Below are 13,326 nucleotides of genomic sequence, written 5' to 3' on the forward strand. Positions count from 1 at the left end.
AAGAAGCTCCTTAAGTCCTCTCTTAAGTCAGCACCAAAAGCCAAATCTCTCAGTCAATTTACCAGCCAGCCTAGTCGTCATTATTTTGCGCTCGCTGCCATGATCTTACTATCATTAAAATTCATCCCTTACATAACCATCAAGGACGCGATACCGCTCGCTGCGAAGAACAGAATACACAGTGTGTGCAAACAAACACACACACATGCGCGCTTGCAGTTTATTTTTATGTTTTTATACACTTATTTACTCTCCCCCATTTTGGCAGAAGCGGTGATTCAAAAGGAATGGATGCTCGGTAAGCGCGAGCCCTGTGTGAAATATTCAAATGGCGCCCTATTTACATAGGCTGGAGAGTTTCTCTCCCACTGCCATCACATGTTTGTTATGTGATATAAAAAGAGAGACAGCGGCAACTCCAGAGACCTCATCCCCATATATTATGCGCCAAGCGCATTCTTTTTATAGCAAGTATAAACACATTAGTTTGCTGCATTAAAATCCACTCAAAATGTTGGCAGTTGTCAGGGTTTGGACAAAAGATACGCCATGTCTTCCTTTACAATAGGTGAAGTGTGTGTGTGTGTCTTTGGTGAAGGATAGAGTGTTTGAAGAGACTAGCAGTAGAGAGTTTGTTGTGTGTGCTTATGCAAAGATCCAGTGTGCTCCCACACCTGTGTGCGAAGGAGCACTTCTCAGTGTGTTTGTGTGTGTGTGTGTTCGGCCGCGCTGCCAGACGGCTGCTATCTTTGCAAGTCAGACGGGCAGAGAGGCTGCCGAGGCACGCCAAACGTTTGAAGTGCTATTCTCTTCCAGAAGTTCGATCCACCCCGAGGAAATTTGTCATGTTGTTCTACCTTTCTGATTCCCATATGGCGGGGTTGAGTGGAAGGGTATTTGTCCTTATTTGCTGTCAGCGTCTCAATACACACAAACACTGGTTAAAGTAACTAAGAAATTAGTTTTTCGCCTCGCTGCATTTTTTCCCCTTCTCCTGTTAGTTTAATATTTTCATTCAGCCAGCATCCATCATTCGGTCGTTCATTCCGGGTGGGTTTTTTTTCCCAACCAAATGACTCAACAAACGCTGATAGCCTCAGTATTTTCCACCACAGAATATATCCTCTCGCCATTAACTCTGAACCGAATGTCTTCCTTTTCAATAGTTAATTAACCCGCACCCTCCTCCTTTCGCTTCCCATATTAACGCGAGCGACTCCTTCGCGACCCATCGAGACCTCTAACCAGTAAGTGAAAATGAGACAGAAAGGAGAAGATGAAAGGGCGGCGAAAGAGAGACGTAGATGGCAAAAAAGAGAGAGAGAGAGAGGGGCATGTTGTCTAGAGCCAGAGAACCTCAAGAGTGATTCAGCCATTGTTACTCATCCCCTCCTTTTTGCAAGAGGGCTCATGTCATGAGTATTTTAAGTGCTCTCCATTCCGTTGTTCTCCTTTAATCCTGTTAGATAACTCTTTTTCTCCCTCCTCCTTCTGAGTCTTTCTATTTCTTCTCTTTCCTCCTCCGCTCCCCCGCTGCCCACTCAGCAAACGGCGAGTCTTATGCTTTCTGCCACAAGGAAAAGATAGCATGCCTAAACAAGGTAGAGAAGGAGAAAAAAAGAGGGGGGGGGGGGGAGAGGAAGTGGAAGGGAGGAATGCAGGAGAGGGGAAATGACAAAGATGTGGCAGTACTGGTAGGTGTTGGAGAAATGCACTGGTGAGTGCAGGATCATTTTTTATGAGGAGGGATGAGCGTGGACGAGAGCCAAGGCAGTGGCGAGTGGGTTGTGGAGTGGAGCCTGCACCGCAGCTTGCTGTTAGGACGCAGCGAGTTTGATTTGAAATGCGCGTAACTTGGAAGGTGTTTTAAAATTCACAATCTGAATAATTAAAAACAAACTAAAAAAAGTAGCCAGACTCGGCGCGACGGGACGCCTCTCTGCGTTTGATCCCGTTCTCCATCACGCTCGTTCAAACAATCCTGCACGTGGCTAACGCGGACACGTGCAATTTACACAAACGCAACAAGCGCTCTGGCATGAAAGTGCATTTGTAACGTTAAGACAGAGCTGCCTTTTCCCGTTGCCACCTTCTTTTTTTCTAAACATCTGATGACAGTAGGTTGAATCACACTTAGATCCAAACAATACGTGATGCAATGTTTCAAACCTGCCTTGTAACCACTGTGCGAAACCATCAACACTCCATCAGCCTCAAAAGAAGTCTGCTTCACATAAAATACATTTCCCACAAGCCAGCAGTTGCCAGCCCCGTCGTTTTGCATGAGGACTATCGCAAATGAGGAAGCGGCGGCGGTAGGCGTTGCTTCGCCCAGACGAGGTAGCCACTTAGCACAGGTGAGGTGGGGCAGCCACATTTTTGCAGCTCTTTCTGTGGGAGAGGGCAGAAAAAATGGATCACAGCAGTACAGGAAGATTTGCTTAAACCAATAGCACAGACTAGTGGTGAATGCTTAGAATTGCATGAAAGCTGCAAGTCTTGGATCTGTGCGTTTTCTTTTTTTTTCTTTTTTTTTAGCATTTTCAGTTACATTCAGTCAAACTCAACAACCCTGAAATCAGCCATCATTGAATGTGTGTAATTTCCACTGATATATGGTTATTGCATTTAAGCAACTCCATCACCACCACTTACTTAAACAAGCCCAAACCTCCTCATTTGCATTCCGAGCACCTGACGGATCCCTTGCTTCCTCTCTCTGCCAAAGAAATTAATTCAACACAAAGAGGAGGTGGGAGGGGCTGGCACTTGTGCTGGGAAGGATTTGCATGACCCAAAAATGCCCTGCCTCTTCTCTGACTCCATAAATCAAAGGGATAGAGAGAATCCCCCCGATGCCTCCTTTCTTTGTCCTCAAAGGTGATAAATTGATCCCCCGGTCGGCTAATAAGCAGAGGCACAGGGCGGCCCGAACTTCCCAAAGATTTATGCGGGCGAGAAGTGGATTTATAGCGCAGGAAATGTGAAAGATCTGGAGAACTAAATCTATTTACTTTATTCTTACTACCGATGCTCATGAGGTTTGAGATGGAAACTCCACAGGGGCACACCCCCACCCCCCTTCACCCTCCCTGGGGGGCGCAAACGTCAAAGAAGCAGGGAACATCCGTCACGGAGGCAATAAATGAGGTGGAATTCCCCACTTTTGATTGATGAGCGCTTGCTTCCGGTGGCAAACATTCTCAATCCGCACGCCCACCGCCCTTGGATGTGGCACCGTTCGGCACAGTTATGATTAGGTTTCATTCCTGGACTTTGCCGAAAACCAATATGAACAACACTTCTTAGGTTTGTCAGCGGTCTTGTCCGAATATAGGGAGGAAAAGAATGTAGAAGGCAATCGAACAGCTTGCAGCTTTTGCCAGACACGAGACCTTTTAAGGCAACTCAAGCAGTCATCTTAATGACGAGAGGTGATACACTGACAGGAAAAGCGGTCTTTTAAGAAGATGATCAATGCTATCATCTTCTCTAAGGCTGACTGGGAAAAAAGGGGGCAGAATATAGTGGCATAGAGTTTCCTAAGAGTGCCAAAGACTGGTGGAGCTACCCCCATCACCACCGCCACCTCCTCCTCTTCTGTCCTCCTTCCTCTTTCATTCTCTTCCTCTAGAGTCTCCCACTCTAGCGTTAATGTGTTTTCCCTCTTCCCTGTTGCACCCCATCTGATTTCTCACCTTTTCCCCTTTCCGCATGTCTTCCTTTCCCCCTCTTTTTCTTTTCTACCGAACCTCCTCTTTTGCTCCCCGTCTACCGCACACCATCTTACTCACTCCCCTCCTCACACCGACAGCATGCTTATCCTGTTGCGTTGATGAGATATTTGAACGATTACCATTATGCATGCTGACCAGATTATGATAGCCTTTGGGGAGGAGCGGTTTGAGCGTGATGGAAAGTTTTCCGCATGATAGAAACTCCGCTGATAAGTGGGCTTCGGCTGCAAGCGAGGGAGAGGGGAGCGCGGAAGGGATGACGTCTCCGCTCGCTCGTTCTCCACCCGAACACCAATAGCCTCTCCGATTCGTCAGAGCTTGCGTCGAAGCTGCGCGGCGGAGCGGTTTGGCGTGGAACAAAACTCGTTTGAGCTACGACATTTGACTTGTCGTATCAAAGGATATCACTGGGTAGCTCCGCTAATAAAGCCAAATGTGCAAATGCAACCCATGAGGGGGAGAAAAACAAGTTTGTGCTTCATCGGTGACTTCCGTATACCTGAAACTTTGAATTCCTCACCGAGACAGCTCGCATGGTAAATTTGATATCCGTCAACATCAGCCCGACTGTTGCAAACCTATGCAAATATGTCTAAAATATCAAACCTCCTCTCTCCTAAAAACATACCTTTTTTTATTATTTTTTTTATTTCTGTTCTCTTTTCCTTTTTTGGGTAGGATGACAGCAATCCTGAACAGACACATGATGCAGTATATAACTAATTCTGCGTCTGTGCCGCAGAGGCAGCTCTGGGTACAGAGAGAGAAAGTGAAAGAAGCAAAAAAAAAAAAAGCAGATCCCAAATGCTCATTTTTAGCTGGCTTGTTTGGGCACAGCGCACCAGAGCTGACGAGCTGAGCACAGAGTTTTTGACACAATGGTGTCAAACTCGGGACTGTGATGTTCAGCTCGCACAAGTGAATAGCGGTGCACCTTCTGGCAACACGCAGACACAGACACAAACAGACTGTTATCAAGTCTGAGTGGTAATTAGTGTGTTTGGGAGTACTGCGAATCATAATGACTCATTTGCCTTACATTGGAGGCTTTCGGAGACATGGCATATGGAACCTACTGGAAATGCTGAAGCCATTTGGAAATGGCAGTGCTGTTAAGCATCCGTTTTAAAATGATAACAATTATAATATCAAAGTTGTTGTCTCTGTCAGAGTTTTGTTTCTTCACTCCTAGTCTAATCAAGCATTTAGCAGATGGGCTGTTCTGTGTTTTCAGTGCCACACTGGGGCCAGCGCTAGGTTGAACTATGATCCTCTTTATTTTCATTTTTAATCTTTCTCTAAATTGTGTAAGAAAACAAGCCCGTTCATTTAAGCCATGTCTAATAATTTCTTTTGCTTTAATCAACTGAACCTGGTACTCAAGAACATGAAGTAAGTTATCACCCAATGCTGTTTCTCTACAATGAATTTTCCCCCTTTTTCAGCTCAGTGTTTTGGTGTTATTCCCTGCAGCTCCCTTTATAGCTAGCTGTCACCGCTCTAATTAGCGCCTTTGCTTCAAGCAGCTGTCTTCAGTGACAAACATGGTTAGGAATGAGTTCCTAACAATCCTGATCCTGAGATATTCATGATAATAACCCTCTTTGATCTAAGTCCTCATATATGCCAACTCTAACCCTAATCCCACCCCACACTTTGGGAAAGCAGCACCTAGCATTGCTAGCAAACGATGCTATGTAATGTCAAACTAAAACAAATGCCTGAATAATGAAATTATCTTAACTATAACGATCAATGAGATTCAGAAGTTTTGCTTTTGTATCATTTTACATAGTTTATCATTATCATGCATCACATTATAAAACATCTGAAAAGCTTCTGTGTTATTTACAGTAAAATGTGTCCACAGTATAGGCGACATAAGCGCGATTGTTATGTTGGCTGGTTTTTGTCATGTACGACTTCTATGCATCAAACTGTGATAAAATCCACATAACTGCACTGTTAGGTATATGGTTATATGGTGTATAAACCATATACCATATACTGGTATATGGTTTAAAGTCTGCACTTTTGACCCAAGTGAAGATGATCTTGCTGCTGGATCGTCTTAAATGGGTCATGTGATGTGAACGCACCGGCGCCTCTGTTGGCTCCAGAGGGTTAATAAGCAGAAATCACATGAGTTACATTCCAGTGGAGCATTTATTTTCCAGGCTGCAGTCTCTGCAGAGGTCCTTGGCTGAGGCTCTGTTAGCCACGCCACAGTCTCAGCTGAGGACCAAGGGTGACTGGGCTTTTTCTGTTAGGGCACTCACTGTCTGGAAGAATCTCCCTGAGGAGGGCAGCTTGCTGAAAGCCTGATTGTCTTTTAAATGTCTCTTAAGGACATATTTTTATAAGTAGGCTTTTTCAATGCTTCCACTTTGAGCCACTTTTATGCCGTCTCCTATTTTGTTTCATCACCTCGTCTTCTTATTGTTGTTTTTGACAGTTTTATATTGCTTTTAATTTATTTGATAGTTTTAGAGCCCGTCTGACACATTATATTGCCAAATGAATTCACTTGTCTGCCTTCACACATATGAACTTGAGCAACATCCTCTTCTTAATCCACAGGGTTTAATATGATGTTGTTCCACCTTCTGCAGTTATAACAGTTTCAACATTTCTGGGAAGATTTTCCACGTGTTTACGAGTGTTTATGGGAAATTTTGACCATTCTTCCAAAAGCGCATTTGTGAGACACCCAAAGTCTTGCTCTAATTCATCCCAAAGGTGTTCTGCTGGTTTGGGGTCAGGACTCTGTGCAGGCCAGTAAACTTCCTCTACATCAAACTCGTTCATCCATGTTTTTATGGACTTGCTTGTGCACCTTTGTGCACAGTCAGGAGGGAGCCGACCCCAAACTGTTTTCATGAAGTTAGGAGCATGAAATTGTCCAAAATATCTTGGTATGCTGAAGCATTAACAATTCTTTTTACTAGAACTAAGGGGTCGAGCCCAGCTCCTGTAAAGCACCAAACTTTACACCTGTTACAATGCAAGGAAAATTAATGACTGACTTCTTGCACAGGCGGGATCCTGTCATGGTACCACGCTGGAATTCACTGAGCTCCCGAGAGCGACCCATCGTTTCACAAATGTTTGTAGAAGCAGTCAGCATGGCTAGATGCTTGACTTAATATGTATGATTTATACGTATGTATGGAAGTGATTCCAACACTTGAATTCAATGAACTGGATGGGTGAATATAATATAATGTATAATAGCTGGCTGATATTATCAGCCGATAGCGTCGATTTGGCAATTCTTAGTAATAAATTAAAATTTCAAAGGTAAAGAAAACCAACTTTTACCAAGTTATCAGTGTTGATGTTTCTGATGTTGCAACTCGTATATCACATTTTAAATTATAAATGTATAAATATTATAACTGGTCTGTAAATCGTTAACTAGTCCTGCATTCAGCATCAGAATGTTTTTAGTCTGCCTTTCTAAAGTATCTTGGTGCCAGAAGCTCTGAACTTGTTTTAGAGTAATATTGCAACAAACTCTGAGCTCACCCTCCATACCCAGTCCATTTCCTGCTCTGCTTATACAAGCTCGATGGCGCCGTGATTCCTTTCGCTTTGTCAGCGGCACAGTGCGTAGTGTATTACCACTCATTTATGACTAGGTGAGATCTTTCCAGCATTCAGTCATAGCACTAAAAGAATATACAAATAGGAATTTGATTTTCTTTTTTTTTTCTAACTGCTCCCACTTGACTGGCATTTTCGAAGCCGTGTATCGATGGAAGTGATGTCTTCACCTCTCTCTCTCTCGTTCAACATTCTGGTGGTTTTATGAGACGAGCTGGTGTCTCTGTTGGTTACTGTTCAGGGGGAAGGTCATAAATGGGCGATTTATGTCTGAAGTATAGCCAGGAATGCTGATGCTACTGTCAGAGAGCAGAGATACTGTCTGGTTTGACTCACATTTAATGGAAACTATAAAGTCCACAACTGCATGTCCTAACTCACTCACTTTCCAGTATGTGCTCACACAGGGACGGAGTTAGCATAACTGGCAGACAGAAATTGTATAGAAAGGCGTAATAAGGCAGACGGACGATAAATTTGCTCTGCGTGACACCAGAGAAGGGTTCACATTTTCAGCGTCTTGCAACACATTTCTGGACTAATTTGCGGTATAAATGCACCAAGTGTACCGCCGGCGCTAAAACTAATCATCATAGAGACAAATGAGAACACTTCATTAGCGCTTAGAGTTCCAGCGGTGTCCGCATGTGTACAAATGCTACTCTTGCAACACAATTTCACAATTTGATAAGTGCAAAGGTATTCATTACCACAGCGCCAGCTAACGTGATGCTTGCATTGATTACTGCAACTACTTTTTTTTCCTCAACAGCTCTTATGTGGACTTCTATACCACCATTGTTAAGTTATGGGCATTTTAATTGCTGTAGACAGGGGTCCATTAGCATAGCTACTTGGGTGGCCTTGGCCATGTTTCTCTAAATCATTAAGCTAATTATACAAGCTAATTAATCAGTATGCTTGGAATGGGCTGCGCGAGCAGACGCTGCTCTTTGTTGGCTTGCATAATGAAACGGGTCCATTTTTAGATGGGGGTGAAAAATGGAGAAGGGGAGGGAGAAAGAAACTTTGATCTCAAAAGTAAACATATGATTTTTGCATATCAAGTGCTTCGGCAAAGTGGGTGTGGGGAAGAAAAAAAATGATGTGAAGTAGGTTTGCAGATGCAGAAAGTCAAGCGAGATTCACGTTTGTGGCGCTTTGAAGATTGCTTGAAGACAGCGGATAGGGGAGGTAGTTTGTGCTGCGGTGTCCAACATCCAGTTATCCGTGTGGGGTGTTTTTTTTTTGTTTTTTTCTCCACGGGAGGCAAACGCAGCCAGAGATCTGTCAATCACCTGTGCCACTGTGACATCTGAGGGTAGTCAGACAATCTCAAGGGCACGTGTTTTACTTAACTGAAGCAAACGTAGACGACTTAATATTTATGCCTCTACCTAAGAATGAAAATCAGCCTTTATACTGCTTGGATATTGTGTCCCTTTTCACAACACAACCTGAAACCACATTCAATTAAAGCTCCAATTACATGCACTATGTCATTATAACTGGCTGTGTGTGTGTGTGTGTGTGTGTGTGTGTGTGTGTGTGTGTGTGTGTGTGTGTGTGTCAAGCATATACTTATGCTTTCTTGCACGCTTTTTAAAACAAGGCACTGTCAGAAATTATTACTTCCAAGCAGACATAACCAAACATCCTGCCATCCTGTCTTCAGCAAAAGGTGCAGACACTGTCAGCATTCATGCAGGAGTTTTATTTTTAGCAGCTCTCATTATGCACAATGGAAAGTCATTTTCTCAAAGTGCATGAAGCATGTTTACAAACCTAATAGGGCTGCGGTGATAACGCATCAGCGCGAAGACACTACAGTGTGTGCCAGCTCATGCTCGTCTCCGTTCACCTCGGTGCGGTGACTCTGTATGCAAACTCAGCACTGGCGTTCGGTACACCGATGTAAGTGTTTAGTGGTGAATGGACTAAAGCGTGACACGTCCTGACCTCTTTGTCTCTTTACCCGCAGGGAAATTCGGAGGAGTTCTGTTCTTTCGTCGCTCTGGTCCGAGGCAGCAATCGCAGCTGATTATTCCAAACGGGTAAGATTGAAAAAAAAGAAAACAACAACAACAACAAAAACTCAAACCCTACAATTGTGTTATTTAATCTGAGAAACTCCACTGATGACAGCCACTCCACTGGGGGATTTCTTTTTTTTCTACCTCCAGCGTTCAAATGTCAGCAGTGCAGGAGAATAATAATGTCAGCCCACAGAAATCAAATCAGGGGTCAGACAAATAAATGATGTTAGTATGGATTAAGATAAAGGTAGAATACATGTCAGGACATGATGCATTGCTCACTTGTAGATAATATTTTTCTTCTTTGTCTGACTTTTATTATGAATCGGGATGAATGTTGCACAAACTATAGAAAAATAAATGAGTGCCTTTGCAAAGGCAGTTTTATTCAATAACAGCTTGAGATTAATTCCACTCATGCTGTCAGTAGGCTACCATGTTGGGCTGATGACACACAAAGCATGCTAACGGTGCCCTCTGCAGTACAGGGATCTCCACTGCTGCTACTCTACAGTTTTAAGAGCAAAGCTGTTCTCATATGAAGACTGTGTGATGCACGCTGTTCACACCTCTCACTATATTTGCTCCTGCAAACACCCTGAATCTTCAGAATCACCTGCCGTATTAAAATAGCGTTACTGCAGTGTATAATTATGCTGTAAAGCCGTGTCGTGACACTAACGCTTTAATCTGCACTAACTAAAGTTCCCACAACTGCAAACGCCGAACTGTCCTCGGCTAAATCATGATGTCTCTCTCATTATCATCATCATAATAACGTTCCAGCTGGGATAATTAAAAGTACAGTTCATGTCCTTTGGAAATGAAGCCAAGTTTTACCCTCTATCACAGCGGTGTTTTTCAGATCAATGAACAGTCCCGTGGTTTCCCCCGGAGGACTTGCGGGTGCAGCTGTAATTGGAGCGTTTGTGTTGCTCTGAGTTACTGCTCCCCGGGCAGAGGCTAGCGCACACCCGAACATTCTTCCACATGTCCACAGGATTTCCAATGAACTCATCAAATACACTCGTAGGGGAAGCGTGTTGAGATCAAATTATCACACGCTCAGTTCTTAAGGAGGATTGAGACCCTCATTTTTATTTCCTGTCCCTGCTGGCAGCATCACATATATCCCTAAGTGTGTTAAATGAGATCGCAGGCACTAAGAATGAAAGATCTTTTTCAACAAGGCTTCGGATGCTACTCAATGCCTTGTTGTAATTACCGGGAGCATTTGTAAAAAAAATTGGCAGGAGGCGCAGGTGGCACACTGATTCAAATTAAAGGTGACGGCGACAAATGCGACATGCGTGGAAAGGCTAGGCAAAGACAGTTAAATACAGATAAGTGAGGAAGGCTAACTTTGCGTCAATGACAGGAGCAGAGTTGTCACTATCACGCTTCGCTACTGTTGGAAGCCATTCGAGTGCCCTGTTTAAGAGCCATTAAGTCATTAAATTTAAATCGATAACATTAGGGGCACTGTTGTTAAAAAGATGCTGTAATGCATTTTTACCAAGAACTGCGGGTACATAGGTGCCCTACGCCTGTCAGATGGAGTCGTGTTATATAAAGTGGAATTCACAGCAGTAGCAGGTGACCTGGTTTAAAATAGCAGCCGAGAAGAAAAAAAGTTTCCTGAAAGTAGGAAGTCTACTTCCTCATAGTGCTTACAGTACCTGTGAAGTGACCCGTTAGCACTGAAAAATGATGCGTCTTTGGAGTATTAAACAACCGAATCACTTAAAACTGTACAGTGTTGCTGGCTTTTACTGCGTCATTGACGTGGCTCTAATACTAAAATAGCTTTTTGTTGCAAAATACAAAAGTAGTCTTTATTTTTGTGTTTTGGCACAAACTGTTAGATGGGTAGGTTTAAGCTCTTTTGGAGCAGGTTAAATTGTCAAGGATACAAAAGTAGGTGTAGCGTTTAAGACTAAACTGGCTTCAGTATATTATATCATGGTTGGCACTGTGTGTGTGTGTGTGTGTGTGCATCCATCCAAGTGTTGTGGGCCAGACCCTGCTCCAATGATTTATTACACTGCTTGAAGGGATTTGTAATTTCATGAGGTCACATGAGTAGCATGTCAGTCAGGCATAGCAAAGTGTTCTCTTTGGCCCTGCTGGCAATTGGTAGGCATGCCAAAACAGAAAGAAAGAAAAAAATCCTGTTTCCAGCACATATTCAGGTACACCAGCAGGTACGCAGTCTTACACCCACACCCACACAGTTACAGAACCAAATACTGTAATCCAGCTTAGCACTGCTTTATCACCTGAGCAGGAGGCAGACGTTATGCAAATGCACGTAAGATATTCCAGAGGCACGTCAGCTTAAGCCTGCCTTTAAAATGTCTTTTGAGAGGTTAATTCTATGCAAATAGAGCATCACGAGTTGAAAAACGAGATGGGTATTTTTCTAATAACACTAAGAGGAAGCCACTTAGATGCAAAGTGGAGTCTTTCAGATTGACCTGGGGTAATCATTACGAGCCTAAAGGTAGTACAACGTTTTTTCTTTTGGCCAACATTAATCTGCAAAATTCAAATGAAAATTAAACATAGCTATGTTCATTTGCATGCTCTTTTCTTAATGTGCATATTCCTACCAGATGTGAATTTATATGTTTATTGATGATGCACTTGATGAATTTGAAGATACAGTCACCATAGATTTGTTTTACGGCTTTCTTATGTGCACCTTCAGGTTTCTTTCATCATTTTGTTTGCAATATTAAAATAGTGGGTTACAAAAAAGCTGTAAGCTGGAGACGATGTTTTACAGTTTTAAAGTGAACAAAGAAAATCTGATTATATCAAACATATTTATATACGTATATAAATATATATATTATTTTCTGCTTCTTCCGTATGTAACTGCTCGCATTGTTGAAAATAGTACATGAAAGTGATGCTAATATTAGAATTATCCACCGATTCCTTTTGCTAATAAAGAATAGACAGAGTCAGCCTGGCAGGCTATATGCACACACTCATGTGGTTTGTATTCTTATCTCAGTTACTATCTCATCTTCTAGGTGGGGGCAAAGGGGGCATTAATTTCACTGGTGTGTCGGTGAGGTAAAACCGCAGCATCGGGCAGCATGTTGGCACCTGCGTGATCCCACCAAAGAAGCCTCATTACTCGGTGAGTCGGATAAATGTTCTTTCAGTTCATGCAAGGGCATCTGTTTTTGGATTTTCTATATTAAACCTAACCTTTTTGTCAGCTCACTTTTCAATTAGTTCGTTGTCATTCATCTTAATGATAAAAGAAGCAGAAGAATCGCTCTCACAACTTTAAGCTGCTAATGGATAAAACTCCACACCACGTCATTGACTTTGTTTTTAATTGAGTTGTGGCATTTGAAAAGTATAAAAGGAGGAATATGATAAGGTTATTTTTTTGCTAATTTTTCTCATGTGCTCATTTTTTGTGTTATTCGTTACAGAACATACAGAGTACACTTGAACTTTTTATTTAAAATGATATAAAGTACATCTGAATCTTTAAAGAAAACTACAAAATGTTTGAAGAATTAGCCTAAACTCTTTTACTCCTGCATTTTAAGACACTAAAAGTTTTACTACAATGTATGGCTACACATATTTCTCACAATGAAAACAATTTGAAAACAGTTACTTTAAAATATTCTGTCGTTAAGTGATGACATGATGAATCCTACTTCCGGGTAGAGCAGGGCGATATGGCCAAAAATATTTATCACGATATATATTTGAAAATTTGCGATAACGATATAACCGACGATATAATTGATGCGAGACAAAATACAACTCCACAACATTACTAGCGCAAAAAGACAACCTTCCATTTATTTTCACTTAAACAAGAAGCTGGTTTTTATGTACATTAAAGCTTTATAAAAATGTAACAGTGCAAATGCAAATTCCTTGCTGAAAGTTTAACCAAAAGGCATTTCCAG

The 13,326-nt window shown here is 42.4% G+C and overlaps 1 protein-coding gene across 1 annotated transcript in view; it reads left to right on the forward strand.

Annotated features, from left to right (window-relative positions):
* ptprda (protein tyrosine phosphatase receptor type Da) overlaps positions 1 to 13,326 on the forward strand; it is a 418,772-nt gene that overhangs the window by 157,644 nt on the left and 247,802 nt on the right. Inside the window, exons 5-6 of the mRNA XM_085349629.1 lie at positions 9,325 to 9,397; positions 12,421 to 12,530. The gene's annotated coding sequence lies outside the window, so the exon portion shown is untranslated. The remainder of the gene's footprint in view (positions 1 to 9,324; positions 9,398 to 12,420; positions 12,531 to 13,326) is intronic.

The sequence above is a fragment of the Diplotaxodon limnothrissa genome, linkage group LG3 (assembly GCF_057381915.1).
Source record: "Diplotaxodon limnothrissa isolate DT_005_m linkage group LG3, D_limnothrissa_male_GT1.1, whole genome shotgun sequence".
NCBI classification, from domain to species: Eukaryota; Metazoa; Chordata; class Actinopteri; order Cichliformes; family Cichlidae; genus Diplotaxodon; species Diplotaxodon limnothrissa.